The sequence below is a fragment of the Lathamus discolor genome, chromosome 2 (genome assembly GCF_037157495.1).
Source record: "Lathamus discolor isolate bLatDis1 chromosome 2, bLatDis1.hap1, whole genome shotgun sequence".
In the NCBI taxonomy this organism is placed as follows: domain Eukaryota; kingdom Metazoa; phylum Chordata; class Aves; order Psittaciformes; family Psittacidae; genus Lathamus; species Lathamus discolor.
The window spans coordinates 13,709,723-13,722,561 of NC_088885.1; the positions used below are offsets into that span (position 1 = coordinate 13,709,723).

The 12,839-nt window shown below is 42.4% G+C and overlaps 1 long non-coding RNA gene across 1 annotated transcript; it reads left to right on the forward strand.

Annotated features, from left to right (window-relative positions):
• The first annotated feature begins 289 nt into the window (after positions 1-289).
• On the forward strand, positions 290-9,099 carry LOC136009118 (uncharacterized). Its single transcript, XR_010610343.1, has 3 exons — positions 290-427; positions 7,397-7,540; positions 8,317-9,099. It is a non-coding gene; the product is annotated as an uncharacterized LOC136009118 (long non-coding RNA).
• Positions 9,100-12,839: the final 3,740 nt, after the last annotated feature.

Genomic DNA, 12,839 nt, shown 5'->3' on the forward strand with positions numbered 1-12,839 from the left:
GCAGCAAGCAAAATCCACTGAATGCATCTCAATCTAGACCACAGTTTGCCATTTGAGTAGTCCAGTTCTAGGTAGCAAAGAGGTTTTTTCCCCTCTATCACCAATGAAGATACAGAAGAACAGCTGTAGTACTGCTTCAGTCCTTATGGGTAAGTGAACATGGTGAAGCTGTCTTCTGCCATTCACAAATAGCACCTATACAGAGCTTAAAATCAGTACTTAGCATCCCTCCACCAGGTGTGAAGCTACCACACCTGTGTGCAAAGGCACACCTCCCTGCATAGGAGAGAGTATCTGGGGTGAGGAACCTACTTAGGGCTCTTACATGTTTCTAGTTTCCTTCTAGGTACTCTTGAGCAGATGCTGACCTTGCTAAAGCCAAAAGGAAAAAATGAAGCTGTTAAGAGATGTGTTTCCTGGTTAATGAGTGAGTATGCTGGTTTACTCTTGTTTATATGGAGGTCCTTGGGCTGAGAGACATCTGCATTGTGTGTGAGGCTAGTGGTATCAAAGAGGGAAGGACTGTGGAAAATCACCGTTTACTGGAAGATAAAGCATACACCTAGAGCATCTCCAAGGACAGTTATGTGCAGGTAGCCTTTCCTTACTATGTTGCTTTTTCAAGTTGGTGCTGTGTTGGTTCTCCCTTTCTAAAACTGTTCATCACTTGTGATGCTTACAAGCACTGATGTTATAGCTTCTACAGCTGTGGTTAGCAGGCTGTCTACTGCTCCTGAGAAATGCTGGTTGAAACTCAAGTGGATGCTGTATGTTTTAACATAGTCTTAACTAAATTAAACTGAGCATGGCATGGAGGTTTAGGAAAGAATTGCCATTAACTGGAAAAATAATCAATTTTCTGGACCTTGGATGTAGAACTTTAATTGTATTACAGTGGTAAAATAATGCATCCTTCGAGGTGTGTCTGCTTTTTAGTCAGTGTTCTTTGTTGAGATTCAGATACAAAGAGTCTACTCACTGCTTTTACACCATTTTGAAAGGATCTGGGCATAAAAAAACATTTGCAACCCAGACTTCACTTTGCAGTTATCAGGGATGGGGGTATTTGTTGTGAATACCACAACATGTTGCTTTTCTCTGAGTATTAGTTAAGATCAGTAGGGGTCAAGGTGGGAATGGTTATTTGGGTTTGGTATAACTGAAATCTATACATCATCTGTGTTAGACTGGTAAATGATGAAATGTTAGAATTTCTTGGATAACGTGAAGAAGCTTTTTTACAAGACAAAGCATAACGTGAATGATACCTGAAACTGCTTAGGAAATTCTAACAGATCTCCCCTAAAGCCAGGAGAGGTTGGAAAAGCAAGGACAATTCCAGCTTGTTAGAGAGGGACAGTGTCCTGGTAGTCCAGCACAAGAGAAAAGTAAATGGAGTTCCATGTGTCCTGGACTCCTAATGAGAGTCTGCTTATCTCTAGATAAAGATAATCTCATCTCTTCCTGATTTAGTGTGAGGAACTGGGTGATGGGAACTCGTAATCTTCCACTTCTCAACCCTCCTGTCCTAGAGTTCAAGTACCCCCAGCGCTTCTAAATTCTCTGACACTTTTCCAGCATGTAGCTCCCATTCTTCAAGCTCCTTCCCCATTCCCAAACTGTTCCCACCAGGAGTTTTCTGTTCCTCCCCTCAGAACTATACATCTACCCCTCCCAATCCTCCCAATTCCCTTTTCTCACCTTACCATCTTGTATGGTGGCAACCTTTGAATAAATCTGTTGGAAGCACTGTGCTTAGTGAGCTCTCTTACAGTCTTCCACTCACTCCCTCAGTGATTATATCTGATGACTACATTTTCAAGTACTCACTCCCAGCTGTCTACAATGGGAGCTGTTACACGTTTCAATATTCCTATAAACCTAAATAAAGCCAAATCGGACCCTATTCTAAGGAACAAAGGAAAAATGGCATGAATTTCCTCCTGATAGACAAGAGATTGTGAGTTTGGGAGTGCATACTCATCAACATCTGGTAAAATGCGATTCGGTGATGAAAGCTTCCTTCACGTGGTCAAGCCCCAGCAATATCACCCGCTGTTTAGTCTAAACTTCTATTTCACCAAGTGCTACACTTTTGCTTTCAATGACCTTGTACGTCAGTCAGGGGGCATGCCACACACACTGCTGTTTTCACACTGAAGTTGAAAATTGCAGGTTCGAGACTCCAGTGCCCTGATGCTCTGTCCCCATTGTTGTGGCTAAGCTTGTCATTGTGGAATAATTATTGCAATGTCGACAAACCCAGCACTGGACCCATGACCTCTGCAATATCAAGAATGCTGTTTTCATGAGGCTCATTTCAACAGAGCAAGTGATCTTGAAGTGCAGCAAAGAGATCCTGATGTTCTTTTGTGGTTTAGGTGGTCTATATGGCACATACATGTAATAGATTCCTTCCACAATGATCTCCAGGAAACCTTGATTGTTGTGTGTGTTCTCATGTAGCCCTAATGATGGGACCTAAACTGTTCTTCTCAAAGCAGTGTTGTAATTGTGCTTTGTTTCCCCTTGCCTTGCTTTGTTTCGTGTATGTGAAAAAGGGAGAAGGGAGGGAAAAAAATACCATGCCGTCTATATTCTAGTGGTTTTGCTAGAGCTGCTATCTTGAGCTCTGGTACATGGGGAGTTGTTATTGCAGATGTAGGAACTCTAGGACAGGAGGATACCAGCATCTAGTGCTCTGTCTTTTTGCATGTGTGTTTCTGATCACTTGAGGTGCTTTCACAAGCACACAGTTGTTGCTGCACTCAAGTTAGCTGTACTACCCAATACATGCTGTTGGAACATTATCCAAGCACATGGAAATAGGATGTAAGTAACTGGTTCTTTTACAAATGGGTAGGAGATTACTACTGATTCTTAACTGCTTCAGAAAACCAATAAAAGACATTTTTTATTTAAAAGGAAAAGTTGAAGGGCCAAGGCATAACATCTGATTCAAAGCTTCATAAAGGCTCCCTATGGCAGGATTTGGAATAAGGTCTTTGATCGAAATGCAGACTTGATGTAGGACAGTTCCTTCTAGCATTCTGAAAGTCGCCTCTTTCACTAGCAAGCACTTCTTGAGGACATGTAGGGACAGATGTCATGAACAGGGGAGCCTGCTGCTCTGGCTTCTAAAGACTGTATGCTCAAAGCAAATGGGTGCACCAGGCATGGCTCGTTGTGACTTCTCTCTTACATGCCTATTTCCTACTTTAAGAGTTTTCTGAAACATATTACTAATGCACCACTTTATCAAGTTCAGCAGGAAAGTGGCTCACAAGTCTGTGCTGATGTGTGGAGGAAGGTGTTCATGAGATAATAGTCCTCTATTTAGACAAAGTCTAGACCACAGAAGGTTGAAAACCCATCATTTAAATTAAAATAGGGCCTACTGCAGACATAGACAGTGACAATGAAGCTGTTTGGCTGCTAATGTGCTAAAATAGAAACCCTGTGTACAAGAGCAAGGATGTTTTGTTACTTCCAGTGTCATGAATGAAAGGTGCCCAAGGCAAACTTTCACTTGCAGTATTTGTTTTGTTCCAGACCAGACAGTCATCCACAGCGGAGTTAGAGACGGTAAGAGGAGAAAGATTGCATGGTCATTTATATGGTAGCCCTTAATATATTATGTTTGTAGCAAGTTTGAATGAGTCTGCCATGATCTTGAAGCCCCAAGGGTTGAAAGACCGAGACAATATTTTTCTCTTGAGGTGTTGCAAGAAAGCAGGACTGGAGCAGTCACCCTCTTACCCACACTGTTAGACTCCTACAACAGCAATGCAAAAGTCTTTTGAACTGCTCTAGAGAAATATTATGAAAGGCTTGGAGGGGGTTTTTGTGTACATTAGCCTCTACCCATGACGCAGGCTTTAAATTGGGTCAGACCCGTGACAGTGCTTTGCTTGTCTGGGCTCTCTTCTTTCTCTGGCTTCTCCCACCTTTTTCTGGTCTTACTGAAAAGGGAAGCAGATCCTGAGCAGGATTTTTTTTTAAATGTCATATCTTGAAATAAAATTAGAAAATCCATTGTGAGTGCTGTGTAAAGCCCTAAACCCCTTGTAATTTAGTAGTGACTTTTGTCAGAAAGCTGATGTTTAGTATACTGTAGTACTGATTAATACATATTTTTAGAGTATCTATCTCAAAGGCATTTCAAAGGCTGGAATTTCATAGATTTCAATAATTGCTTAGTTCTTGTCCAGCCAGTTGAAATTCTGCAGATTTCATTTCTTTGGAGGTGGAAATGTTGTATCTGTATCACTCCCACTTGCTAAGATTTACATGGGCATCAGGTGGACAGAAATATCAGTGCTGTGTCCAGAAATAAGCTTTCCAGTTGCCCAAATTCTACTGAACAGCAAATTAAGAACTGGAAGCTATTTAGGTGTGTGCATATGTATCTATGTCAAATCACAGAATCACAGAGCAGTTAGGGTTGGGAAGGACCTTAAGGTCCAGTTTCAACCCCCTCCTGTGGGCAGGGACACCTCACACTAGGCCATGTCACCCAAGCCTCCATTGAACCTGACCTTGAACACTGGCAGGGATGGAGCATTTAGCACTTCTTTGGGCAAAGCAACATAATATAAATACGTAGGACATATTTAATTGAAGGATTTTGGACAAAAGGAGTTACAAAACTATTATATCAAACAGATGATAATCACTGCTTTTTCAGTAGAGATTTCCAGTAGACATCGTTGCTTGGGGTTTCTTTTCTTCTTGGTGTTAACATCAGAGTCAGGTCTTGTTTGCTTTTTACCTCCAAGACATTCTGGGTAGTTGAAGTCTTCCTGAGACCATCATGTCTGAAAGCAGACCAAGAGAGTATACACTTGGCTGAAAACTCTCTTGTTTCCCACAGATGTCTATGCACACTGTGGAGGAAAGTCTGTTGCAGTTGCACAACACCAACTTTTTTAAGTCAGGTTCAAATGCTCACATTCACACAGCGATTTCCACGCTCTTTTCCCCAGAAATCAGAAAACTCTGGTTTTGCACTCCTGAACTCTTGTATTAAAATTGAAAGCATCAGAAAGAAAGGGGGGACAAGCCCAACCAACAAAATTGGGATCTTTCTTCCCTCTATTGCAGAGTTATCATGCCTCAACTGTAAATTAGAATTTCAGGAACTTAAGGGGGGAATTGAGCATTTGGCTGCCTCATTTCATGCTAAAGCAGAAATAACGTAAGAGAGCATTTATTTTGCAAGGACCAGGGGACTCCTGTCTTTGGAGCCAAGCCCTTGGATGCCTTTCATCTCAGACCCTACTGTAGTTGTAACACCTGCTCTGGAGCTACACCTAGAGCTGAACCAACAAAAGTACCAGTTTGCAGACCTGAGCATGGCAGAGTTCCTCAGCTTTTTGGAAGGCCTCACTTTCTCTGGCCCTAATCCAATACACCACTTAGACATCTGCTTAACTTTAAGCATGTGAGTACCCCCTTTGAAGTCCTATGTACCTTGCAGGATTGAGCTCAGAATGTCAGATTTGATTAAATGCTCCCCCTTTCTCTTCTCCCCTCTCCCCCTGCAAAAAAGCCTGCCTAGAGCTAAAACAGCCTCAGGAAAGAAAGAAAAAAACCCAAGCAGCTGGTGGGAAATGAGCCTGGCTCAGCTGTAGTAGCTTGGTCTTAAATTGTTGCAGATCTAACCAGAAGAAAAGCAGAGAAAAAAAAACCTCTGAATGGTTAAAAACTAAACCATCTACACTTCCCTCCCAAAGGGAGCTGCAAAATCTCAGCTAGAAGTGACTGCCTATCCATGATGCTGGCTTTTCCTCCTCAAACTCTTCATGCTATTGCTTCAGGGGTACAACTGCCCTTTTCATCTAACTGCTCCCTGTTAATTGCACTCCCGCTTCTTTCCCCCCACTCCACCCCTGCAACTCCAAAATGTGCTCTCCACGAGCAGAATGAACGCTCTCGCTCTCTTTCCCAGTCTGTTCCTTGTCAATTCGCATCAGTTTAAGGTCAGGAAAGCTAACAGGGAACAAGGCACTGCAGCATTTGAACTCAACCTTGCTTTCCCAAGGAACAAACTGACAATTAGCACAGGGATCAGCATCAAAAAAGAGCAACCCAGCATGAAGCCGGTCTAATTAGTCATATGAACTGAGGGCTTCCCCTCCACTTCCTCGGGAACACATGCCTGTCGGATCTGATACAGAGAGACTTCTCTCCCTAACATAATACTGAAATGAGGTTGAGAACAGGTAACCCTGGCTTGAGTCGCTTATTCAAGCAGCGGGAGGCTTACCTGCAACATCTAGTTGTATGCTCATATCTACAGTTGCAGCGTGCTTATGACCATGTGCTTTGCAAGTGATTGCAGGATGCTTCTTTCCTTGCAAAACAGAGAGGAAGGAAACAAACAAAAAAAGGAAAATAAGAAAGAAAGAAAAAAAAAAAAAAAGCCTTGATCCTGTTGCTAATCTTCTCGATTTAATAACACTTTTTGTTTAGATGGAAAAATGAGCAAAGGGAAAAATTAGAGATGAAAGCTGAATGGCAGTCTCCTAATCTCAGGGAATTGTGCTGGTTGGGAGACTCCATGTGTCTGACCTCTCTTCTTTTTTTCCTTTTTTTTTTTTTTATAAACCAAAACATGCATTTATCCCCTACAGTCTGTAAGACACAATAGGTAGCAGTAGAACTTTGTGATTATTGTTCATTTTGCCACAGTATCTAGATAGTGGCTAACAGCTTGAGCTAAAATGAAGATCCTGTTTCATTTGCCCCCTGAATGAAGAAGATGACCAGAGCTGATGCAGTCTAACAGCTTGTCTATACAGGGACACAGATGGGACGAAAACCCACCCAAATTAACAAGAAGTGTATACCTTATGATTAGTTAAAGTCCATTTAAATTCCTGAGTCAAAATTCTATTCAAAGTCCTTAACCTGATTTTGTTGACGCTACTTTGGAAGTGAAGCAAATGAGATGAAATAAAAGCTCCTTTTAAATGTGTCCTGGAACTTTTCTGATGTGGGCTGCGGAATGCATGTGGCATGCTAGCGGTTCTGAATTTTCATCTTGCTCTTGAATATCAGGTATGCTTTATGCTGGCATGGCTTATTTCTGGAAGGAAACAGGAATAAACTACTCAGACGTAACAGGCTTTTGCATGGAGGTAAAGAAACATCTGCACAGCGGCTGCATGCATATAATAAGAAGAAACCCATCCCCACCATTGCCATGGTTTTATCAATTCATCTCCTGGGTCTTCATGATGGTGACATGCTGCAACAAGTCCCTCAGCACTGGTTTCCATACAGATCAGAGCCTAAATTAGGCTTTATATTATTACTTATTTTCTTTCTGCTTTATGCCTTGGTTTCACTGACACAACTGACCCATCAGACAAGCTCTCTGTTCCTTCTGCAGGGCTGTCAAACAGCTGTCAGAGAAGCTTTGCTCCTGCAAGGTACCTCTGGCTGTGTCCAACAGGAGACTGGCAGCAGCATCTCCAGATGTGGATTCCCAGTATGGCAGAAGAATGCCAGTACCAGTTCAAGCATCTGTGTTCAGGTGGCTCCTTTGTTTATACATCAAAAAGGAGCATGGATGTTTTCTGTTTGATATAACATGGGTCTCAGGAGGTGTGAATATGTTTCCTACCATTTACCTTCTGGTACTTCAGAGGACAAAGATGAAACGAGTTGTGTAGCTCTTCGTTTCCTACCTATCACAATACACTTACTTACAAAGCACTGGAGTTGAACCACTGAAAAGTGTGATAAAATGCCTTTTCATCATTACTTACTGTTAATACTATTAATGCTATATAATACTGTTAATACTATTAATACTATAATGCACTGGCAGCTGTAGCTTGAGCTAAGCACAGGTTTCATGCGGAACACCATTGCACCTAAGCAGAAATGTCCAGGAAACTCTGCAGCTGAAATCTTTGTTTCCTCACGTACCAGAATGATTTTTCTGATACACTGAGTGATGCAGAAGCAATGCCATTTGCTTACTAGTGAAGCTGCATCTCTCTAGTATTCAGATGAATGCTCTTTGCTTTCTTCATGCGGATTTTCCGTGTATTAATTACCTGAAATCAGATGCCTCGTGTTCTTAGTAGCTTGTGTTTGAATAGACACTTGGTGGCACACTTTCTCTGAAGAGTGGTGCTGAGGGATAATGTAGCTGTTTTGCTGGAGTCCCTTTTTATCTTCCTTTGTCTTTGGCATGGTGTGTTCTTACAGGCTGCCAGCCTTGTCCTCTGCCTTTTGCAGCTTACCTGGAGCTGCTTTTAAGAAATAAACAACGAAAATGCTTTCTCACTGATCTCTTTTCAGCTCCCAAGAAAGAGAATCGACAGCTGCAGTACACTGCAGGTTTCAGTGATCATCTGCATGGTCCAAGCTCAGCTGAATGTCACTGTATTCTGGGGGTGCTGGAAACGCAAAGTCCTTCTCTCATGGACTTCTTGGGCATCCTTTCCCACATGGCTGCTTTACAGAATGCACCATACTATTCAGTATTTGCATATACCTGACAAAACACCATTGGCTTTTGCATTAGCTAGTCCTTTGTACAAGTAGTAGGAAGATCAAGTGGTTTATGATATTTCTTCAGGTGAATATTCCTGTCTCATTACTAGCATTTCCCCTGCTGCCCCTGTTATATGAATACTTGCCTAATACTATTGTTCAACCAATATATTAGCTTCCAGCAGAGTTCAATGACATGAGCTGGCTAATACCAGCATCATCTCTCTGAAACAGTTGTCAAAAGAAGAATTGTGTGTACATTGCCCTGAAATTATACAATTTTACATGGCACTCCGAAAAAGTATGAGAAGTACCCCATGTATGTCCAGCTTCTAGCTCTCATCATCCTTCCTTCATGCTGCTGGTGCTTCAGCAATGCAATGCACATCACTGGGTTGGGCACAGGGCCTGCTAATGAACTAGCACTAATGAACACTGTCAAAATCTACTGCCATTAGAGCACAAATGCATAGAAACAGCCACATTGCCAAGTCTTTCATACACATAGCCATGGACAAGAACTGAGGGGAAAAGAGAACAGTGGGACAGTAGTACATTACATGCCAAAGATGCATGTCATATGGTGACGAACTGGTAACTGGTTCCCTGGGGCTCTTTCTGCAGGTTCCCCAGCTCTGCAAGCAGTACTTTATCTAACGAGCTAGCTGTTCAAAGCTGTCCTTACTTTTCTGCTTGCTCTCCTCACTCAGTGTATTACAGCATTTGCTGCTCTGTAAAGCCCTGAGAACTTCTGAGGGGAGGATAAGAAACAGCAGATTCAGTTCCCAAATGCTCTAAAGCTCCATCTGACACCAGAGAGCGAGTCAGGCCTTCCTATCATTCACATGGGGAGGATTTGGATGATATAATAGTGTCTTTTTCATCCTTTTCAGCTCTGGTTCAGCTCTGTTAGCCATTTTGGCAGTGTCCCTCTGAGGGATCACTAGCAATGCTGCTGCTGCTGACTCACAAAAGGCTCCACTTCCTTGACACATCACAGTGACTGCAGAGAAAGCCTTTCTCGATGTGAGCCATTCTGTAGCTCAGCCTGGTTCTCATTATGTTCCTCTCCATACCACTGTACTTCTGCATAGACGTGGTACCCACCCAACTGGGGTCACGTCTGCTGCTAACAATCTGCTGACATCTTAGATAACTTATATGGGTTTCCTCACAGTTGCCAAGGGCAAAATATTCCCACAATACAGTATTTCATTATCTTTTTTTTTTTTTTTTTTTTGTAAACCAGATGCTGGTCAAGCTGCAAAGAGCAGGGAAATTTCCTGGAGTATTGTGCTCTCTCCTTATGAATGCTGCTTGTTTCCCTCTCCAGAAGTGTACGATACAAAACAGCAGGGAAGTAGACAACCCTTGGCCTGTCTGAGGAGCCTTTTGCTTTTTGCTTCTTCTGACACTCACCTGATGTGGACACTGCGCAATTTGCTTTCAGTATCTCTCTTAACTGAGGGAGGTCTCATCTAATGATTCACCTACAGGAACTTGAACGCTGAAGTTTGCAAGGCATCTTAATGTCTCTCCCAGAGTTTTTGACCCCAAAGCACTGTCTTTGTTTGTATAACACAAACCAGATATGCTTCCTTGTTGTGATATTGCCATGAGGGAACTAGGCTTGTTGCCTGCTTCTTAAAACTGGCTTCCTTAAAGAAACAAGGCCGAAACAAATCTTTCTGTCCTTCCTACCCCTTCTCCAACAGAATTTCTGAGCTACTTGGCTAATTCCAATTTAATTTGTAAATAAGGATGGAATATCAATGATATTAAATGTATACCTGTTTTATGAATATAGACAGACTAATGTAAGAGACAGAGATTCTCTTTATACCTCCATTGCTGGAAGCATTACAGAATAATTTGGTTCTCTTTCTTATTAGATAAGTATTTACATAGCAAACTTTACCACAAGACATAAATTTATGGGTGACCAGCCTTCATAGATTCTTCTACTTTATGCAAAGTATTTCTTTATGTCCCCTGCAGCTGAGAAATTGGACCCAAATTTGCATATACTGTCTGCGCCACGGCATCATAGAGGAACAGCCTGGTCCTCAGTAAACCCCAGGTGGGGTAGGTGTATTAGTAGCCTTGCTCCTCAAGCCTAGGAATTGGCTTTGTATTCCCAGCACAAAGAGTTTTGTGAGATCTGGCATGTTCTTCCTTGCTTTGATTACACAAATTGATGTGATTGTTTCATTTGTTATAAACTTCTGTAAATTCAAATTATACCAGAGGGGGTAAAAGTAACTTTAGCTGTGTTGCATGTGCTGCTGTCTCATATATAACAGCTTAAACCTCTTCAGTCCCTGGCACTTGGATGACTAAATAAGCTTGTTAGGAGCTTTACCATAGCCTTCAAACAGAACCACACCTAGACACATCTACAGCTATTTGGTGTCAGCATGGCACATTAATATAAAGTCTGTTGAACAGATAGTAAATCTGGTTTCTGTCTCCCTTCTTAAGAAGGGAACCCAACTTTTGTAAAATCTGGGTTCCATATGCAGAGCCAGCTATGAAGTCTTTCCTTTCACAGGAAAAGCCTGCACCAGTGTCCTCAAGTTTCATCAACTCTATTACGTCTGTCATGTCCCTTCCTTTCCCGCCCACCCCTCACTCCCCAGGAGATTCAAAGAACCAACGCTCTGGTCAGGCCTGCTGCTTCTTTACTAGAGACAGATGAGGATAAGTAGGTTTCTTGTCCCCACTACCTGTTAACAAACAGAGGCTCAGAGGTAAAAATGATGGGCATGTTGCAAGGACCTAGGTAAAGAGCCTGGTGTGCAACCACAGCTTCTGGTGTCGATCGTATGAGTCTACAAGGAAAAAGTGGCTGGGTTACAAACAGGCTATTAGTATAATTCCCTCTTAGTTTGGCTGCAAAAGTTTATTGAATCCTCCCCCCTTGATTTATGGCTCTGAGGAGAGACTATTTTGAGATACTGAGAGCTCAGTTCAGGAGTATGGATAGCTGTTGAAATGACCCCATCTTTGCTGGATCATGTATGGCATGTTTCCTGGGGACAGCAGAGCTAAGTTCACCAGTAACTCTGGGTGTTAGCAAAGATCCAGCTAAACAGTGGCTTAAGAATGTAGATCGGTGACACGCCACAGGAAGAACATCGCAGGATAAGCACTGTTTAACTCCTCTGGATCTGGGGTTGAATGTGATGATGTTTCAGCTTTACATCAAAACTTACGTGCCCTGTGAAAGGGCTGGCATTTGGCAGCAGAAATTGCTTCTCTCTAAAATAAATAGAAGTGAAATGAGAACCTAAGTGGGTTACAAATGTCAAGGAGGCAGGCTGCTGGTGGTGGCCATGAGCTCGCATTCAGATGAGATATGCAGTGCTTGAATAAACTGAAAATTCTCTTGTTTAAAAACTCAGATAGGAATAAGGAAGGTGCTTTTCCAAAGGGCTAACCCTTCCTTTCTTGCTGCGTGTGTACAACCTCTCTTCTCTACCCCTGTAGCCCATGGAGTTCTCACTCATGCACTTCGGTTGCACTCAAAAGTTGGTTCTTGGTTTTCTGTGGAAGCCCTCTCATCCCTATGACAGTTGGTCCTCCAGCCTTCAGCATGATACAGCTTTAAGAATGCACACTTGTGTCCATGTAAGAAAAACAGGGTAAGCAGCAGGGATACATTAGAAACCCACTCTCTGTGCAGCATCTGCTTCTCCAGCCCCCATCTCTACCATCTGCAGTGCTGTCAGTGAGACAAGTGATTGCTGCTCCTGTAATCCCACCATCACCACCATTGAAAGCACAACAGACACAAATTTCCAGGCAAAAGAGCACAGTCTAGAGACAGACAAGAAATGCCAAGGTTAACATGTTATTCAAAACTGTATATACTCAGTTTTTAGCAAAGAAGATCAGCAAAATAATGGTGACCATTGTGCTGCGCTTGTGACTGTAGTCTGTACCCATTCAGTCTTCCAGCGCTCAGGTCACACATTAGAGAGGGATCGGTCACTGTAGATTAGCACATGTCATCCATTTTAGTGACAGCAGAACTAAGTAATACTCCTTTTCCTGATGCAGTCGGTGGCTTCTCTAAAGACATTTCCAAATTCAATTGCTGTTGGGTTAATTCCTCTTCTCTTATATCATACTGCAAACTGGACAGCTGCCTCAGCTGGTGTCTGAATCGTCAATAGAGAAGAGGTCAGCGAAACTATTTTTCAACATTTAGCAGAAATCTACTGAAACTGTCAATTTTAGAAAGCTGATGGCAAGCTGTGTGACAGATGCCAAGTGGTAAGAGCCCAAATATACTATTGGGAATGTTTATTTGTGGGCATAATCTC